The sequence below is a fragment of the Pleurodeles waltl genome, chromosome 3_1, assembly GCF_031143425.1.
Source record: "Pleurodeles waltl isolate 20211129_DDA chromosome 3_1, aPleWal1.hap1.20221129, whole genome shotgun sequence".
NCBI lineage: Eukaryota > Metazoa > Chordata > Amphibia > Caudata > Salamandridae > Pleurodeles > Pleurodeles waltl.
The window spans coordinates 1572984469-1573004494 of record NC_090440.1 but is presented as its reverse complement, the minus strand read 5'-3'; positions in this window follow the sequence as shown (position 1 = coordinate 1573004494).

Below are 20026 nucleotides of genomic sequence, written 5' to 3'. Positions count from 1 at the left end.
GCACCTGGGGAAACCTAGCAAACCAGTCCATTTTTGAAAGCTAGACACCTAGGGGAATCCAAGATGGGGTGACTTGTGGGGCTCTGACCAGGTTCTGTTACCCAGAATCCTTTGCAAACCTCAAAATTTGGCCCAAAAAACACTTTTTCCTCTAATTTCGGCGACAGAAAGTTCTGGCATCTGAGAGGAGCCACAAATTTCCTCCCACCCAGTATTCCCCCAAGTCTCCTGATAAAAATGGTACCTCACTTGTGTGGGTAGGCCTAGCGCCCACGAAAAGGAAATGGCCCAAAACACAACGTGGACACATCACATTTTTTCACAGAAAACAGAAGTGTTTTTTAGAAAAAGTTCCTACCTGTGGATTTTGGCCTCTAGCTAAGCTGGCACCTGGGGAAACCTAGCAAACCTGCGCAGTTTTGAAAACTAGACACCCAGGGAAATCCAAGATGGGATGACTGACCAGGTTCTGTTACACAGAATCCTTTGCAAACCTCAAAGTTTTGCCAAAAAAACACTTTTTCCTCTCATTTTGGTGACAGAAAGTTCTGGAATCTGAGACGAGCCACAAATTTCCTTCCACCCAGCGTTCCCCCAAGTCTCTCGATAAAAATGGTACCTCATTTGTGTGGGTAGGCCTAGCGCCCACGAAAGGATATGGCCCAAAACACAACGTGGACTCATCACATTTTTTCACAGAAAACAGAGGTGTTTTTTACAAAGTGCCTACCTGTGGATTTTGGCCTCTAGCTCAGCCGGCACCTGGGGAAACCTAGCAAACCAGTCCATTTTTGAAAACTAGACACCTAGGGGAATCCAAGATGGGGTGACTTGTGGGGCTCTGACCAGGTTCTGTTACCCAGAATCCTTTGCAAACCTCAAAATTTGGCCCAAAAAACCCTTTTTCCTCTCATTTCGGTGACAGAAAGTTCTGGCATCTGAGAGGAGCCACAAATTTCCTCCCACCCAGTATTCCCCCAAGTCTCCTAATAAAAATGGTAGCTCGCTTGTGTGGGTAGGCCTAGCGCCCACGAAAGGAAATGGCCCAAAACACAACGTAGACACATCACATTTTTTCACAGAAAACAGAGGTGTTTTTACTAAGTGCCTATCTGTGGATTTTGGCCTCTAGCTCAGCCGGCACCTGGGGAAACCTAGCAAACCTGCGCAGTTTTGAAAACTAGACACCTAGGGGAATCCAAGATGGGGTGACTTGTGGGGCTCTGACCAGGTTCTGTTACCCAGAATCCTTTGCAAAACTCAAAATTTGGCCCAAAAAACCCTTTTTCCTCTCATTTCGGTGACAGAAAGTTCTGGAATCTGAGAGGAGCCACAAATTTCCTTCCACCCAGCATTCCCCCAAGTCTCCCAATATTAATGGTACCTCACTTGTGTGGGTAGCCCTAGCGCCCACGAAAGGAAATTGCCCAAAACACAACGTGGACACATCAAATTTTTTCACAGAAAACAGAGGTGTTTTTTACAAAGTGTCTACATGTGGATTTTGGCCTCTAGCTCAGCCGGCACCTGGGGAAACCTTGCAAACCTGCACAGCTTTGAAAACTAGACACCTAGGGGAATCCAAGATGGGGTGACTGATCAGGTACTGTTACCCAGAATCCTTTGCAACCTCAAAATTTGGCCAAAAAAACACTTTTTCCTCTCATTTCGGTGTAAGAAAGTTCTGGAATCTGAGACGAAGCACAAATTTCCTTCCACCCAGCGTTCCCCCAAGTCTCTCGATTAAAATGGTACCTCATTTGTGTGGGTAGGCCTAACACCCACGAAAGGAAATGGACCAAAACACAACGTGAACACATCACATTTTTTCACAGAAAACAGAGGTGTTTTTTAAAAAGTGACTACCTGTAGATTTTGGCCTCTAGCTCGGCCGGCACCTGGGAAAACCTAGCAAACCTGTGCAGTTTTGAAAACTAGACACCTAGGGGAATCCAAGATGGGGTGACTTGTGGGGCTCTGACCAGGTTCTGTTACCCAGAATCCTTTGCAAACCTCAAAATTTGGCCAAACAAATACTTTTTCCTCTCATTTCGGTGACAGAAAGTTCTGGAATCTGAGAGGAGCCACAAATTTCCTCCCACCCAGTGTTCCCCCAAGTCTCCCAATGAAAATGGGACCTCACTTGTGTGGGAAGGCCTAGAGCCCAGGAAAGGAAATGGCCCAAAACACAACGTGAACACATCACATTTTTTCACAGAAAACAGAGGTGTTTTTTACAAAGTGCCTACCTATGGATTTTGGGCTCTAGCTCAGCCGGCACCTGGGGAAACCTAGCAAACCTGTGCAGTTTTGAAAACTAGACACCTAGGGGAATCCAAAATGGGGTGACTGACCAGGTTCTGTTACCCAGAATCCTTTGCAAACCTCAAAATTTGGCACAAAAAAACACTTTTTCCTCTCATATCGGTGACAGAAAGTTCTGGAATCTGAGACGAGCCACAAATTTCCTTCCACCCAGCGTTCCCCCAAGTCTCTCGATAAAAATGGTACCTCATTTGTGTGGGTAGGCCTAGCGCCCACGAAAGGATATGGCCCAAAACACAACGTGGACACATCACTTTTTTCAAAGAAAACAGAGGTGTTTTTTACAAAGTGCCTACCTGTGGATTTTGGCCTCTAGCTCAGCCGGCACCTGGGGAAACCTAGCAAACCAGTCCATTTTTGAAAGCTAGACACCTAGGGGAATCCAAGATGGGGTGACTTGTGGGGCTCTGACCAGGTTCTGTTACCCAGAATCCTTTGCAAACCTCAAAATTTGGCCCAAAAAACACTTTTTCCTCTAATTTCGGCGACAGAAAGTTCTGGCATCTGAGAGGAGCCACAAATTTCCTCCCACCCAGTATTCCCCCAAGTCTCCTGATATAAATGGTACCTCACTTGTGTGGGTAGGCCTAGCGCCCACGAAAAGGAAATGGCCCAAAACACAACGTGGACACATCACATTTTTTCACAGAAAACAGAAGTGTTTTTTAGAAAAAGTTCCTACCTGTGGATTTTGGCCTCTAGCTAAGCTGGCACCTGGGGAAACCTAGCAAACCTGCGCAGTTTTGAAAACTAGACACCCAGGGAAATCCAAGATGGGATGACTGACCAGGTTCTGTTACACAGAATCCTTTGCAAACCTCAAAGTTTGGCCAAAAAAACACTTTTTCCTCTCATTTTGGTGACAGAAAGTTCTGGAATCTGAGACGAGCCACAAATGTCCTTCCACCCAGCGTTCCCCCAAGTCTCTCGATAAAAATGGTACCTCATTTGTGTGGGTAGGCCTAGCGCCCACGAAAGGATATGGCCCAAAACACAACGTGGACTCATCAAATTTTTTCACAGAAAACAGAGGTGTTTTTTACAAAGTGCCTACCTGTGGATTTTGGCCTCTAGCTCAGCCGGCACCTGGGGAAACCTAGCAAACCAGTCCATTTTTGAAAACTAGACACCTAGGGGAATCCAAGATGAGGTGACTTGTGGGGCTCTGACCAGGTTCTGTTACCCAGAATCCTTTGCAAACCTCAAAATTTGGCCCAAAAAACCCTTTTTCCTCTCATTTCGGTGACAGAAAGTTCTGGCATCTGAGAGGAGCCACAAATTTCCTCCCACCCAGTATTCCCCCAAGTCTCCTAATAAAAATGGTAGCTCGCTTGTGTGGGTAGGCCTAGCGCCCACGAAAGGAAATGGCTCAAAACACAACATGGACACATCACTTTTTTTCACAGAAAACAGAGGTATTTTTACTAAGTGCCTATCTGTGGATTTTGGCCTCTAGCTCAGCTGGCACCTGGGGAAACCTAGCAAACCTGCGCAGTTTTGAAAACTAGACACCCAGGGGAATCCAAGATGGGATGACTGACCAGGTTCTGTTACACAGAATCCTTTGCAAACCTCAAAGTTTGGCCAAAAAAACACTTTTTCCTCTCATTTTGGTGACAGAAAGTTCTGGAATCTGAGACGAGCCACAAATTTCCTTCCACCCAGCGTTCCCTCAAGTCTCTTGATAAAAATAGTACGTCATTTGTGTGGGTAGGCCTAGCGCCCACGAAAGGAAATGGCCGAAAACACAACATGGAAACATCACATTTTTTCACAGAAAACAGAGGTGTTTTTTACAAAGTGCCTACATGTGGATTTTGGCCTCTAGCTCAGCCGGCACCTGGGAAAACCTAGAAAACCTATACAGTTTTGAAAACTAGACACCTAGGGGAATCCAACATGGGGTGACTGATCAGGTTCTGTTACCCAGAATCCTTTGCAACCTCAAAATTTGGCCAAAAAAACACTTTTTCCTCTCATTTCGGTGACGGAAAGTTCTGGAATCTGAGACGAGCCACAAATTTCAGTCCACCCAGCGTTCCCCCAAGTCTCTTGATAAAAATGGTACCTCATTTTTGTGGGTAGGCCTAACACCCACGAAAGGAAATGGCCCAAAACACAACGTGGACACATCACTTTTTTTCACAGAAAACAGAGGTGTTTTTTACAAAGTGCCTACCTGTGGATTTTGGCCTCTCGCTCAGCCGGGACCAGGGGAAACCTAGCAAACCAGTGCATTTTTGAAAACTAAACACCTAGGTGAATCCAAGATGGGGTGACTTGTGGGGCTCTGACCAGGTTCTATTACCCAGAATCCTGAGCAATACTCAAAATTTGGCCAAAAAAAAACCTTTTCCTCTCATTTCGGTGACAGAAAGTTCTGGAATCTGAGAGGAGCCACAAATTTCCTTCCACCCAGCATTCCCCCAAGTCTCCCAATATAAATGGTACCTCACTTGTGTGGGTAGGCCTAGCGCCCACAAAAGGAAATTGCCCAAAACACAACGTGGACACATCACATTTTTTCACAGAAAACAGAGGTGTTTTTTAAACAGTGCCTACCTGTGGATTTTGGCCTCTAACTCGGCCGGCACCTGGGAAAACCTAGCAAACCTGCACAGTTTTGAAAACCAGACACCTAGGGGAATCCAAGATGGGGTGACTTGTGGGGCTCTGACCGGGTTCTGTTAACCATAATCGTTTGCAAACCTCAAAATTTGGCCAAACAAATACTTTTTCCTCTCATTTCAGAGACAGAAAGTTCTGGAATCTGAGAGGAGCCACAAATTTCCTCTCACCCAGTGTTCCCCCAAGTCTCCCAATGAAAATGGTACCTCATTTGTGTGGGTAGGCCTAGCACCAACGAAAGGAAATGGCCCAAAACACAACGTGGACTCATCAAATTTTTTCACAGAAAACAGAGTTTTTTTTTACAAAGTGCCTACCTGTGGATTTTGGCCTCTAGCTCAGCCGGCACCTGGGGAAACCTAGCAAACCAGTCCATTTTTGAAAACTAGACACCTAGGGGAATCCAAGATGGGGTGACTTGTGGGGCTCTGACCAGGTTCTGTTACCCAGAATCCTTTGCAAACCTCAAAATTTGGCCCAAAAAACCCTTTTTCCTCTCATTTCGGTGACAGAAAGTTCTGGCATCTGAGAGGAGCCACAAATTTCCTCCCACCCAGTATTCCCCCAAGTCTCCTAATAAAAATGGTACCTCGCTTGTGTGGGTAGGCCTAGCGCCCACGAAAGGAAATGGCCCAAAACACAACGTAGACACATCACATTTTTTCACAGAAAACAGAGGTGTTTTTACTAAGTGCCTATCTGTGGATTTTGGCCTCTAGCTCAGCCGGCACCTGGGGAAACCTAGCAAACCTGCGCAGTTTTGAAAACTAGACACCCAGGGGAATCCAAGATGGGGTGACTGACCAGGTTCTGTTACCCAGAATCCTTTGCAAACCTCAAAATTTGGCCAAAAAACACTTTTTCCTCTCATTTCGGTGACAGAAAGTTCTGGAATCTCAGGGAAGCCACAAATTTCCTTCCACCCAGCGTTCCCCCACGTCTCCCGATAAAAATGGCATCTCAGTTCTGTGGGTAGGCCTAGCGCCCACGAAAGGAAATGGCTCAAAACACAACATGGACACATCACTTTTTTTCACAGAAAACAGAGGTATTTTTACTAAGTGCCTGTTAGAAATGGGGTTTCTGGTTGGCAGTCAGGTTACCCCCTGTCCAAGCAAAAGCCCTCACTCTAGTGAGGGTAAGTCACACACAATCCAAGATTATCCTGTGCCCACCCTCTGGTAGCTTGGCACGAGCAGTCAGGCTTAACTTAGAAGGCAATGTGTAAAGTATTTGTGCAATAAATTATACAATACCACCATATAGCACCACAAAAATACACCACTCAGTGTTTAGAAAAATATAGAATATTTATCAGGATATTTGTAGGTCATAAGAGAATAAAGTTGCAATATGAATTTGTAAAGATATCACTGAAAAGTGATATAAAGTGTCTTAAGTCTTTAGAATATAAACAAAGTCTCTTTCAAGCACAAGTACCTGGTTTCTCGTGGAAAAATCTCCTCAGAGGGCCACAAAAGAAGAAGTGCGTGGAAAAAGGGTGTGCGCGTCGATTTCTCCTCAGCACACACGGACTCGCGTCGTTATTTTCCACGCGGGGAAGTCGTGCGTCGTTTTCCCGGCGCGCGAAGAGTCTCTCTTTGTGGATCGCGGGGATTACCAGATGTCCCGGGTCTGTGCGTGGATTTTCCTGCTTGTTCTCCGGCTGCGCGTCGATCTGTGGGGCTGGGCGTCGGAATTACGATCTCGCGGCAGGCGTCGCGTCGATTTCTCCTCTGGATGTCGACCTGCGGGGCTGCGCGTCGGAATTACGATCTCGCGGCAGGCGTCGCGTCGATTTCTCCTCTGGATGTCGACCTGCGGGGCTGCGCGTCGGAATTACGATCTCGCGGCAGGCGTCGCGTCGATTTCTCCTCTAGATGTCGATCTGCGGGGCTGCGCGTCGGAAATACGATCTCGCGGCAGGCGTCGCGTCGATTTCTCCTCGGGATGTCGATCTGCGGGGCTGCGCGTCGAAGTTACGATCTCCCCAGAGCGTCGCGTTGATCAGCGTCGGTGTGCGGCGTTTTTCTTGCCGCCGAACAAGCTGTGTGTCGAAATTTTCAACGCACGGAGCGTCCAAAGGAAAGAGGGAAGTCTTTTTGGTCCTGAGACTTCAGGGAACAGGAGGCAAGCTCTATCCAAGCCCTTGGAGAGCACTTTCACAGCCAGAGAGGAGTTCAGCAAGGCAGCAGGGCAACAGCAAGTCAGCAGTCCTTTGTAGAAAGCAGACAGGTGAGTCCTTTGAGCAGCCAGGCAGTTCTTCTTGGCAGGGTGTAGTTCTGGTTCAGGTTTCTTTTCCAGCAAGTGTCTGATGAGGTAGGGCAGAGGCCCTGTTTTATACCCAAATGTGCCTTTGAAGTGGAGGAGACTTCAAAGAGTGGCTAAGAAGTGCACCAGGTCCCCTTTCAGTTCAATCCTGTCTGCCAGGGTCCCAGTAGGGGGTGTGGCAGTCCTTTGTGTGAGGGTAGGCCCTCCACCCTCCCAGCCCAGGAAGACCCATTCAAAATGCAGATGTATGCAAGTGAGGCTGAGTACCCTGTGTTTGGGGTGTGTCTGAGTGAATGCACAAGGAGCTGTCAACTAAACCTAGCCAGACGTGGATTGTAAGGCACAGAAGGATTTAAGTGCAAAGAAATGCTCACTTTCTAAAAGTGGCATTTCTAGAATAGTAATATTAAATCCGACTTCACCAGTCAGTAGGATTTTGTATTACCATTCTGGCCATACTAAATATGACCTCCCTGCTCCTTTCAGATCAGCAGCTGCCACTTCAACAGTGTATGAGGGCAGCCCCAATGTTAGCCTATGAAGGGAGCAGGTCTCACAGCAGTGCAAAAACGCATTGAGGGTTTTTTACACTACCAGGACATATAACTACACAGGTACATGTCCTGCCTTTTACCTACACAGCACCCTGCTCTAGGGGATACCCAGGGCACACATTAAGGGTGACTTATATGTAGAAAAAGGGGAGCTCTATGCTTGGCAGGTACTTTTAAATGCCAAGTCGAGGTGGCAGTGAAACTGCCCACACAGGCCTAGCAATGGTAGGCCTGAGACAAGGAAAAGGGGCTACTTAAGTGGGTGGCACAATCCGTGCTGCAGGTCCACTAGTAGCATTTAATCTATAGGCCCTAGGCACCTGGAGTGCACATTACTGGGGACTTATAAGTAGATTAAATAGTTCAATCAGGTATGATCCAAAGTTACCATGTTTACAGAGAGAGAGCATATGCACTTTAGCACTGGTTAGCAGTGGTAAAGTGCGCAGAGTCTAAAAACCAGCAAAAACAGTATCCACAAAGTGGAGGGAGGCAGGCAAAAAGTTAGGGGTGACTACCCTAAGGCTGTCAGGTCTAACAGTGCCTATCTGTGGATTTTGGCCTCTAGCTCAGCCGGCACCTGGGGAAACCTAGCAAACCAGTCCATTTTTGAAAACTAGACACCTAGGGGAATCCAAGATGGGGTGACGTGTGGGGCTCTGATCAGGTTCTGTTACACAGAATCCTTTGCAAACCTCAAAATGAGGCCAAAAAAACACTTTGTCCTCTCATTTCGGTGACAGAAAGTTCTGGAATCTGAGGGAAGCCACGAATTTCCTTCCACCCAGCGTTCCCCCACGTCTCCCGATAAAAATGGCATCTCATTTCTGTGGGTAGGCCTAGCGCCCACGAAAGGAAATGGCTAAAAACACAACATGGACACATCACTTTTTTTCACAGAAAACAGAGGTATTTTTACTAAGTGCCTATCTGTGGATTTTGGCCTCTAGCTCAGACGGCACCTGGGGAAACCTAGCAAACCAGCGCATTATTGAAAACTAGACACCTAGGGGAATCGAAGATGGGGTGACTTGTGGGGCTCTGACCAGGTTCTGTTACCCAGAATCCTTTGCAAACCTCAAAATTTGGCCAAAAAAACACTTTTTCCTCTCATTTCGGAGACAGAAAGTTCTGGAATCTGAGAGGAGCCACAAATTTCCTTCCACTCAGCATTCCCCCATGTCTCCCATTATGAATGGTACCTCACTTGTGTGAGTAGGCTTAGCGCCCACGAAAAGAAATGGCCCAAAACATAACGTGGACACATTACATTTTTTCACAGAAAACAGAGGTGTTTTTTAGAAAAAGTGCCTACCTGTGGATTTTGGCCTCTAGCTCAGCCGGCACCTGGGGAAACCTAGCAAACCTGCGCAGTTTTGAAAACTAGAGACCTAGTGGAATCCAAGATGGGGTGACTGACCAGGTTCTGTTACCCAGAATCCATTGCAAATCTCAAAATTTGGCCAAAAAAACTATTTTTCCTCTCATTTCGGTGACAGAAAGTTCTGAAATCTGAGACGAGCCACAAATTTCCTTCCACCCAGCATTCCCCCAAGTTTCTCAATAAAAATGGTACCTCATTTGTGTGGGTAGGCCTAGCGCCCACGAAAGGAAATGGCTCAAAACACAACGTGGACACATCACATTTTTTCACAGAAAACAGAGGTGTATTTAAAAAGTGCCTACCTGTGGATTTTGGCCTCTCGCTCAGCCGGGACCAGGGGAAACCTAGCAAACCAGTGTATTTTGGAAAACTAGACACCTAGGTGAATCCAAGATGGGGTGACTTGTGGGGCTCTGACCAGGTTCTATTACCCAGAATCCTGTGCAAAACTCAATATTTGGCCAAAAAAAACACTTTTTCCTCTCATTTCGGTGACAGAAAGTTCTGGAATCTGAGAGGAGCCACAAATTTCCTTCCACCCAGCGTTCCCCCAAGTCTCTCGATAAAAATGGTACCTCATTTGTGTGGGTAGGCCTAACACCCACGAAATGAAATGGACCAAAACACAACGTGGACACATCACATTTTTTCACAGAAAACAGAGGTGTTTTTTAAAAAGTGCCTACCTGTGGATTTTGGCCTCTAGCTCGGCCGGCACCTGGGACAACCTAGCAAACCTGCACAGTTTTGAAAACTAGACACCTAGGGGAATCCAAGATGGGGTGACTTGTGGGGCTCTGACCAGGTTCTGTTACCCAGAATCCTGTGCAAACCTCAAAATTTGGCCAAACAAATACTTTTTCCTCTCATTTCGGAGACAGAAAGTTCTGGAATCTGAGAGGAGCCACAAATTTCCTCCCACCCAGTGTTCCCCCAAGTCTCCCAATGAAAATGGTACCTCACTTGTGTGGGTAGGCCTAACACCCACGAAAGGAAATGGCGCAAAACACAACGTGGACACATCACATTTTTTCACAGAAAACAGAGGTGTTTTTTACAAAGTGCCTACCTGTGGATTTTGGCCTCTAGCTCAGCCGGCACCTGGGGAAACCTAGCAAACCTGTGCAGTTTTGAAAACTAGACACCTAGGGGAATCCAAGATGGGGTGACTGACCAGGTTCTGTTACCCAGAATCCTTTGCAAACCTCAAAATTTGGCCATAAAAACACTTTTTCCTCTCATTTCGGTGACAGAAAGTTCTGGAATCTGAGACGAGCCACAAATTTCCTTCCACCCAGCATTCCCCCAAGTCTCTTGATAAAAATGGTACCTCATTTGTGTGGGAAGGCCTAGCGCCCACGAAAGGAAATGGCCCAAAACACAACTTGGACACATCACTTTTTTCACAGAAAACAGAGTTGTTTTTTACAAAGTGCCTACCTGTGGATTTTGGCCTCTAGCTCAGCCGGCACCTGGGGAAACCTAGCAAACCAGTCCATTTTCGAAAACTAGACACCTAGGTGAATCCAAGATGGGGTGACTTGTGGGGCTCTGACCAGGTTCTATTACACAGAATCCTGTGCAAAACTCAAAATTTGGCCAAAAAACCACTTTTTCCTCTCATTCCGGTGACAGAAAGTTCTGGAATCTGAGAGGAGCCACAAATTTCCTTCCACCCAGCATTCCCCCAAGTCTCCCAATATAAATGGTACCTCACTTGTGTGGGTAGCCCTAGCGCCCACGAAAGGAAATTGGCCAAAACACAACGTGGACACATCACATTTTTTCACAGAAAACAGAGGTGTTTTTTACAAAGTGTCTACATGTGGATTTTGGCCTCTAGCTCAGCCGGCACCTGGGGAAACCTTGCAAACCTGCACAGCTTTGAAAACTAGACACCTAGGGGAATCCAAGATGGGGTGACTGATCAGGTTCTGTTACCCAAAATCCTTTGCAACCTCAAAATTTGGCCAAAAAAACTCTTTTTCCTCTCATTTCGGTGACAGAAAGTTCTGGAATCTGAGACGAGCCACAAATTTCCTTCCACCCAGCGTTCCCCCAAGTCTCTTGATAAAAATAGTACGTCATTTGTGTGGGTAGGCCTAGCGCCCACAAAAGGAAATGGCCCAAAACACAACGTGGACACATCACATTTTTTCACAGAAAACAGAGGTTTTTTTTACAAAGTGCCTACCTGTGGATTTTGGCCTCTAGCTCAGCCGGCACCTGGGGAAATCTAGCAAAGCTGCACAGTTTTGAAAACTAGACACCTAGTGGAATCCAAGATGGGGTGACTGACCAGGTTCTGTTACCCAGAATCCTTTGCAAAACTCAAAATTTGGCCAAAAAAACACTTTTTCCCCTCATTTCGGTGACAGAAAGTTCTGGAATCTGAGACGAGTCACAAATTTCCTTCCACCCAGCGTTCCGCCAAGTATCTCGATAAAAATGGTACCTCATTTGTGTGGGTAGGCCTAACACCCACGAAAGGAAATGGCCCAAAACTCAACATGGACACATCACTTTTTTTCACAGAAAACAGAGGTGTTTTTTACAAAGTGCCTACCTGTGGATTTTGGCCTCTCGCTCAGCCGGGACCTGGGTAAACCTAGCAAACCAGTGCATTTTTGAAAACTAGACACCTAGGTGAATCCAAGATGGGGTAACTTGTGGGGCTCTGACCAGGTTCTGTTACCCAGAATCCTTTGCAAACCTCAAAATTTGGCCAAACAAATTATTTTTCCTCTCATTTCGGTGACAGAAAGTTCTGGAATCTGATAGGAGCCACAAATTTCCTCCCACCCAGTGTTCCCCCAAGTCTCCCAATGAAAATGGTACCTCACTTGTGTGGGTAGGCCTAGCGCCCAGGAAAGGAAATGGCCCAAAACACAACGTGGACACATCAAATTTTTTCACAGAAAACAGAGGTGTTTTTTACAAAGTGCCTACCTGTGGATTTTGGCCTCTAGCTCAGCCGGCACCTGGGAAAACCTAGCAAACCTGTACAGTTTTGAAAACTAGACACCCAGGGGAATCCAAGATGGGGTGACTGACCAGGTTCTGTTACCCAGAATCCTTTGCAACCTCAAAATTTGGCCAAAAAAACACTTTTTCCACTCATTTCGGTGACAGAAAGTTCTGGAATCTGAGACGAGTCACAAATTTCCTTCCACCCAGCGTTCCCCCAAGTCTCTCGATAAAAATGGTACCTCATTTGTGTGGGTAGGCCTAACACCCACGAAAGGAAATGGCCCAAAACTCAACGTGGACACATCATTTTTTTTCACAGAAAACAGAGGTGTTTTTTACAAAGTGCCTACCTGTGGATTTTGGCCTCTCGCTCAGCCGGGACCTGGGTAAACCTAGCAAACCAGTGCATTTTTGAAAACTAGACACCTAGGTGAATCCAAGATGGGGTAACTTGTGGGGCTCTGACCAGGTTCTGTTACCCAGAATCCTTTGCAAACCTCAAAATTTGGCCAAACAAATTATTTTTCCTCTCATTTCGGTGACAGAAAGTTCTGGAATCTGATAGGAGCCACAAATTTCCTCCCACCCAGTGTTCCCCCAAGTCTCCCAATGAAAATGGTACCTCACTTGTGTGGGTAGGCCTAGCGCCCAGGAAAGGAAATGGCCCAAAACACAACGTGGACACATCAAATTTTTTCACAGAAAACAGAGGTGTTTTTTACAAAGTGCCTACATGTGGATTTTGGCCTCTAGCTCAGCCGGCACCTGGGAATACCTAGCAAACCTATACAGTTTTGAAAACTAGACACCTAGGGGAATCCAACATGGGGTGACTGATAAGGTTCTGTTACCCAGAATCCTTTGCAACCTCAAAATTTGGCCCAAAAAACACTTTTTCCCCTCATTTCGGTGACAGAAAGTTCTGGAATCTGAGACGAGTCACAAATTTCCTCCCACCCAGTATTCCCCCAAGTCTCCTGATAAAAATGGTACCTCATTTGTGTGGGTAGGCCTAACACCCACGAAAGGAAATGGCCCAAAACTCAACGTGGACACATCACTTTTTTTCACAGAAAACAGAGGTGTTTTTTACAAAGTGCCTACCTGTGGATTTTGGCCTCTCGCTCAGCCGGGACCTGGGTAAACCTAGCAAACCAGTGCATTTTTGAAAACTAGACACCTAGGTGAATCCAAGATGGGGTAACTTGTGGGGCTCTGACCAGGTTCTGTTACCCAGAATCCTTTGCAAACCTCAAAATTTGGCCAAACAAATTATTTTTCCTCTCATTTCGGTGACAGAAAGTTCTGGAATCTGATAGGAGTCACAAATTTCCTTCCACCCAGCATTCCCCCAAGTCTCCCAATATAAATGGTACCTCACTTGTGTGGGTAGGCCTAGCGCCCACGAAATGAAATTGCCCAAAACACAACGTGGACACATCACATTTTTTCACAGAAAACAGAGGTGTTTTTTAAACAGTGCCTACCTGTGGATTTTGGCCTTTAGTTCGGCCGGCACCTCAGAAAACCTAGCAAACCTGCACAGTTTTGAAAACTAGACACCTAGGGGAATCCAAGATGGGGTAACTTGTGGGGCTCTGACCAGGTTCTGTTACCCAGAATCCTTTGCAAACCTCAAAATTTGGCCAAACAAATTATTTTTCCTCTCATTTTGGTGACAGAAAGTTCTGGAATCTGAGACGAGCCACAAATTTACTTCCACCCAGCGTTCCCCCAAGTCTCTCGATTAAAATGGTACCTCATTTGTGTGGGTAGGCCTAACACCCACGAAAGAAAATGGACCAAAACACAACGTGGACACATAACATTTTTTCACAGAAAACAGAGGTGTTTTTTACAAAGTGCCTACCTGTGGATTTTGGCCTCTAGCTCAGCCGGCACCTGGGGAAATCTAGCAAAGCTGCACAGTTTTGAAAACTAGACACCTAGTGGAATCCAAGATGGGGTGACTGACCAGGTTCTGTTACCCAGAATCCTTTGCAAAACTCAAAATTTGGCCAAAAAAACACGTTTTCCTCTCATTTCGGTGACAGAAAGTTCTGGAATCTGAGACGAGTCACAAATTTCCTTCCACCCAGCGTTCCCCCAAATCTCTAGATAAAAATGGTACCTCATTTGTGTGGGTAGGCTTAGCGCCCACAAAAGGAAATGGCCCAAAACACAACGTGGACACATCACTTTTTTCACAGAAAACAGGTGTTTTTTAAAAAGTGCCTACCTGTGCATTTTGGCCTCTAGCTCAGCCGGCACATGGGGAAACCTAGCAACTCAGTCAATTTTTGAAAACTAGACACCCAAGGGGAATCCAAGATGGGGTGACTTGTGGGGCTCTGACCAGGTTCTGTTACCCAGAATCCTTTGCAAACCTCAAAATGTGACCCAAAAAACCCTTTTTCCTCTCATTTCGGTGACAGAAAGTTCTGGCATCTGAGAGGAGCCACAAATTTCCTCCCACCCAGTATTCCCCCAAGTCTCCCAATAAAAATGGTACCTCGCTTGTGTGGGTAGGCCTAGCGCCTACGAAAGGAAATGGCCCAAAACACAACGTGGACACATCACATTTTTTCACAGAAAACAGAAGTGTTTTTTACAAAATGCCTACCTGTGGATTTTGGCCTCTAGCTCAGCCGGCACCTGGGGAAATCTAGCAAACCTGCACAGTTTTGAAAACTAGACACCCAGGGGAATCCAAGATGGGATGACTGACCAGGTTCTGTTACCCAGAATCCTTTGCAAACCTCAAAGTTTGGCCCAAAAAAAAATGTTCCTCTCATTTCGGTGATAGAAAGTTCTGGAATCTGAATCGAGCCACAAATTTCCTTCCACCCAGCGTTCCCCCAGTCTCTCAATAAAAATTGTACGTCATTTGTGTGGGTAGGCCTAGCGCCCACAAAAGGAAATGGCCCAAAACACAATGTGGACACATCACATTTTTTCACAGAAAACAGAGGTGTTTTTTACAAAGTGCTTGCATGTGGATTTTGGCCTCTAGCTCAGCCGGCACCTGGGGAAACCTAGCAAACCTGCACAGTTTCGAAAACTAGACACCTAGGGGAATCCAAGATGGGGTGACTGACCAGGTTCTGTTACCCAGAATCCTTTGCAAACCTCAAAATTTGGCCAAAAAACACTTTTTCCTCTCATTTCGGTGGCAGAAAGTTCTGGAATCTCAGGGAAGCCACAAATTTCCTTCCACCCAGCGTTCCCCCACGTCTCCCGATAAAAATGGCATCTCAGTTCTGTGGGTTGGCCTAGCGCCCACGAAAGGAAATGGCTCAAAACACAACATGGACACATCACTTTTTTTCACAGAAAACAGAGGTATTTTTACTAAGTGCCTATCTGTGGATTTTGGCCTCTAGCTCAGCCGGCACCTGGGGAAACCTAGCAAACCAGTCCATTTTTGAAAACTAGACACCTAGGGGAATCCAAGATGGGGTGACGTGTGGGGCTCTGACCAGGTTCTGTTACACAGAATCCTTTGCAAACCTCAAAATGAGGCCAAAAAAACACTTTTTCCTCTCATTTCGGTGACAGAAAGTTCTGGAATCTGAGGGAAGCCACGAATTTCCTTCCACCCAGCGTTCCCCCACGTCTCCCGATAAAAATGGCATCTCATTTCTGTGGGTAGGCCTAGCGCCCACGAAAGGAAATGGCTAAAAACACAACATGGACACATCACTTTTTTTCACAGAAAACAGAGGTATTTTTACTAAGTGCCTATCTGTGGATTTTGGCCTCTAGCTCAGCCGGCACCTGGGGAAACCTAGCAAACCAGCGCATTATTGAAAACTAGACACCTAGGGGAATCGAAGATGGGGTGACTTGTGGGGCTCTGACCAGGTTCTGTTACCCAGAATCCTTTGCAAACCTCAAAATTTGGCCAAAAAAACACTTTTTCCTCTCATTTCGGAGACAGAAAGTTCTGGAATCTGAGAGGAGCCACAAATTTCCTTCCACTCAGCATTCCCCCATGTCTCCCATTATGAATGGTACCTCACTTGTGTGAGTAGGCTTAGCGCCCACGAAAAGAAATGGCCCAAAACATAACGTGGACACATTACATTTTTTCACAGAAAACAGAGGTGTTTTTTAGAAAAAGTGCCTACCTGTGGATTTTGGCCTCTAGCTCAGCCGGCACCTGGGGAAACCTAGCAAACCTGCGCAGTTTTGAAAACTAGAGACCTAGTGGAATCTAAGATGGGGTGACTGACCAGGTTCTGTTACCCAGAATCCATTGCAAATCTCAAAATTTGGCCAAAAAAACTCTTTTTCCTCTGATTTCGGTGACAGAAAGTTCTGAAATCTGAGACGAGCCACAAATTTCCTTCCACCCAGCATTCCCCCAAGTTTCTCGATAAAAATGGTACCTCATTTGTGTGGGTAGGCCTAGCGCCCACGAAAGGAAATGGCTCAAAACACAACGTGTACACATCACATTTTTTCACAGAAAACAGAGGTGTATTTAAAAAGTGCCTACCTGTGGATTTTGGCCTCTCGCTCAGCCGGGACCAGGGGAAACCTAGCAAACCAGTGTATTTTGGAAAACTAGACACCTAGGTGAATCCAAGATGGGGTGACTTGTGGGGCTCTGACCAGGTTCTATTACCCAGAATCCTGTTCAAAACTCAAAATTTGGCCAAAAAAACACTTTTTCCTCTCATTTCGGTGACAGAAAGTTCTGGAATCTGAGAGGAGCCACAAATTTCCTTCCCCCCCAGCGTTCCCCCAAGTCTCTCGATAAAAATGGTACCTCATTTGTGTGGGTAGGCCTAACACCCACGAAATGAAATGGACCAAAACACAACGTGGACACATCACATTTTTTCACAGAAAACCGAGGTGTTTTTTAAACAGTGCCTACCTGTGGATTTTGGCCTTTAGTTCGGCCGGCACCTCAGAAAACCTAGCAAACCTGCACAGTTTTGAAAACTAGACACCTAGGGGAATCCAAGATGGGGTAACTTGTGGGGCTCTGACCAGGTTCTGTTACCCAGAATCCTTTGCAAACCTCAAAATTTGGCCAAACAAATTATTTTTCCTCTCATTTCGGTGACAGAAAGTTCTGGAATCTGAGACGAACCACAAATTTACTTCCACCCAGCGTTCCCCCAAGTCTCTCGATTAAAATGGTACCTCATTTGTGTGGGTAGGCCTAACACCCACGAAAGAAAATGGACCAAAACACAACGTGGACACATAACATTTTTTCACAGAAAACAGAGGTGTTTTTTACAAAGTGCCTACCTGTGGATTTTGGCCTCTAGCTCAGCCGGCACCTGGGGAAATCTAGCAAAGCTGCACAGTTTTGAAAACTAGACACCTAGTGGAATCCAAGATGGGGTGACTGACCAGGTTCTGTTACCCAGAATCCTTTGCAAAACTCAAAATTTGGCCAAAAAAACACGTTTTCCTCTCATTTCGGTGACAGAAAGTTCTGGAATCTGAGACGAGTCACAAATTTCCTTCCACCCAGCGTTCCCCCAAGTCTCTCGATAAAAATGGTACCTCATTTGTGTGGGTAGGCTTAGCGCCCACAAAAGGAAATGGCCCAAAACACAACGTGGACACATCACTTTTTTCACAGAAAACAGAGGTGTTTTTTAAAAAGTGCCTACCTGTGCATTTTGGCCTCTAGCTCAGCCGGCACATGGGGAAACCTAGCAACTCAGTCAATTTTTGAAAACTAGACACCCAAGGGGAATCCAAGATGGGGTGACTTGTGGGGCTCTGACCAGGTTCTGTTACCCAGAATCCTTTGCAAACCTCAAAATGTGACCCAAAAAACCCTTTTTCCTCTCATTTCGGTGACAGAAAGTTCTGGCATCTGAGAGGAGCCACAAATTTCCTCCCACCCAGTATTCCCCCAAGTCTCCCAATAAAAATGGTACCTCGCTTGTGTGGGTAGGCCTAGCGCCTACGAAAGGAAATGGCCCAAAACACAACGTGGACACATCACATTTTTTCACAGAAAACAGAAGTGTTTTTTACAAAATGCCTACCTGTGGATTTTGGCCTCTAGCTCAGCCGGCACCTGGGGAAATCTAGCAAACCTGCACAGTTTTGAAAACTAGACACCCAGGGGAATCCAAGATGGGATGACTGACCAGGTTCTGTTACCCAGAATCCTTTGCAAACCTCAAAGTTTGGCCCAAAAAAAAATTTTCCTCTCATTTCGGTGATAGAAAGTTCTGGAATCTGAATCGAGCCACAAATTTCCTTCCACCCAGCGTTCCCCCAGTCTCTCAATAAAAATTGTACGTCATTTGTGTGGGTAGGCCTAGCGCCCACAAAAGGAAATGGCCCAAAACACAATGTGGACACATCACATTTTTTCACAGAAAACAGAGGTGTTTTTTACAAAGTGCTTGCATGTGGATTTTGGCCTCTAGCTCAGCCGGCACCTGGGGAAACCTAGCAAACCTGCACAGTTTCGAAAACTAGACACCTAGGGGAATCCAAGATGGGGTGACTGACCAGGTTCTGTTACCCAGAATCCTTTGCAAACCTCAAAATTTGGCCAAAAAACACTTTTTCCTCTCATTTCGGTGGCAGAAAGTTCTGGAATCTCAGGGAAGCCACAAATTTCCTTCCACCCAGCGTTCCCCCACGTCTCCCGATAAAAATGGCATCTCAGTTCTGTGGGTTGGCCTAGCGCCCACGAAAGGAAATGGCTCAAAACACAACATGGACACATCACTTTTTTTCACAGAAAACAGAGGTATTTTTACTAAGTGCCTATCTGTGGATTTTGGCCTCTAGCTCAGCCGGCACCTGGGGAAACCTAGCAAACCAGTCCATTTTTGAAAACTAGACACCTAGGGGAATCCAAGATGGGGTGACGTGTGGGGCTCTGACCAGGTTCTGTTACACAGAATCCTTTGCAAACCTCAAAATGAGGCCAAAAAAACACCTTTTCCTCTCATTTCGGTGACAGAAAGTTCTGGAATCTGAGGGAAGCCACGAATTTCCTTCCACCCAGCGTTCCCCCACGTCTCCCGATAAAAATGGCATCTCATTTCTGTGGGTAGGCCTAGCGCCCACGAAAGGAAATGGCTAAAAACACAACATGGACACATCACTTTTTTTCACAGAAAACAGAGGTATTTTTACTAAGTGCCTATCTGTGGATTTTGGCCTCTAGCTCAGCCGGCACCTGGGGAAACCTAGCAAACCAGCGCATTATTGAAAACTAGACACCTAGGGGAATCGAAGATGGGGTGACTTGTGGGGCTCTGACCAGGTTCTGTTACCCAGAATCCTTTGCAAACCTCAAAATTTGGCCAAAAAAACACTTTTTCCTCTCATTTCGGAGACAGAAAGTTCTGGAATCTGAGAGGAGCCACAAATTTCCTTCCACTCAGCATTCCCCCATGTCTCCCATTATGAATGGTACCTCACTTGTGTGAGTAGGCTTAGCGCCCACGAAAAGAAATGGCCCAAAACATAACGTGGACACATTACATTTTTTCACAGAAAACAGAGGTGTTTTTTAGAAAAAGTGCCTACCTGTGGATTTTGGCCTCTAGCTCAGCCGGCACCTGGGGAAACCTAGCAAACCTGCGCAGTTTTGAAAACTAGAGACCTAGTGGAATCTAAGATGGGGTGACTGACCAGGTTCTGTTACCCAGAATCCATTGCAAATCTCAAAATTTGGCCAAAAAAACTCTTTTTCCTCTGATTTCGGTGACAGAAAGTTCTGAAATCTGAGACGAGCCACAAATTTCCTTCCACCCAGCATTCCCCCAAGTTTCTCGATAAAAATGGTACCTCATTTGTGTGGGTAGGCCTAGCGCCCACGAAAGGAAATGGCTCAAAACACAACGTGTACACATCACATTTTTTCACAGAAAACAGAGGTGTATTTAAAAAG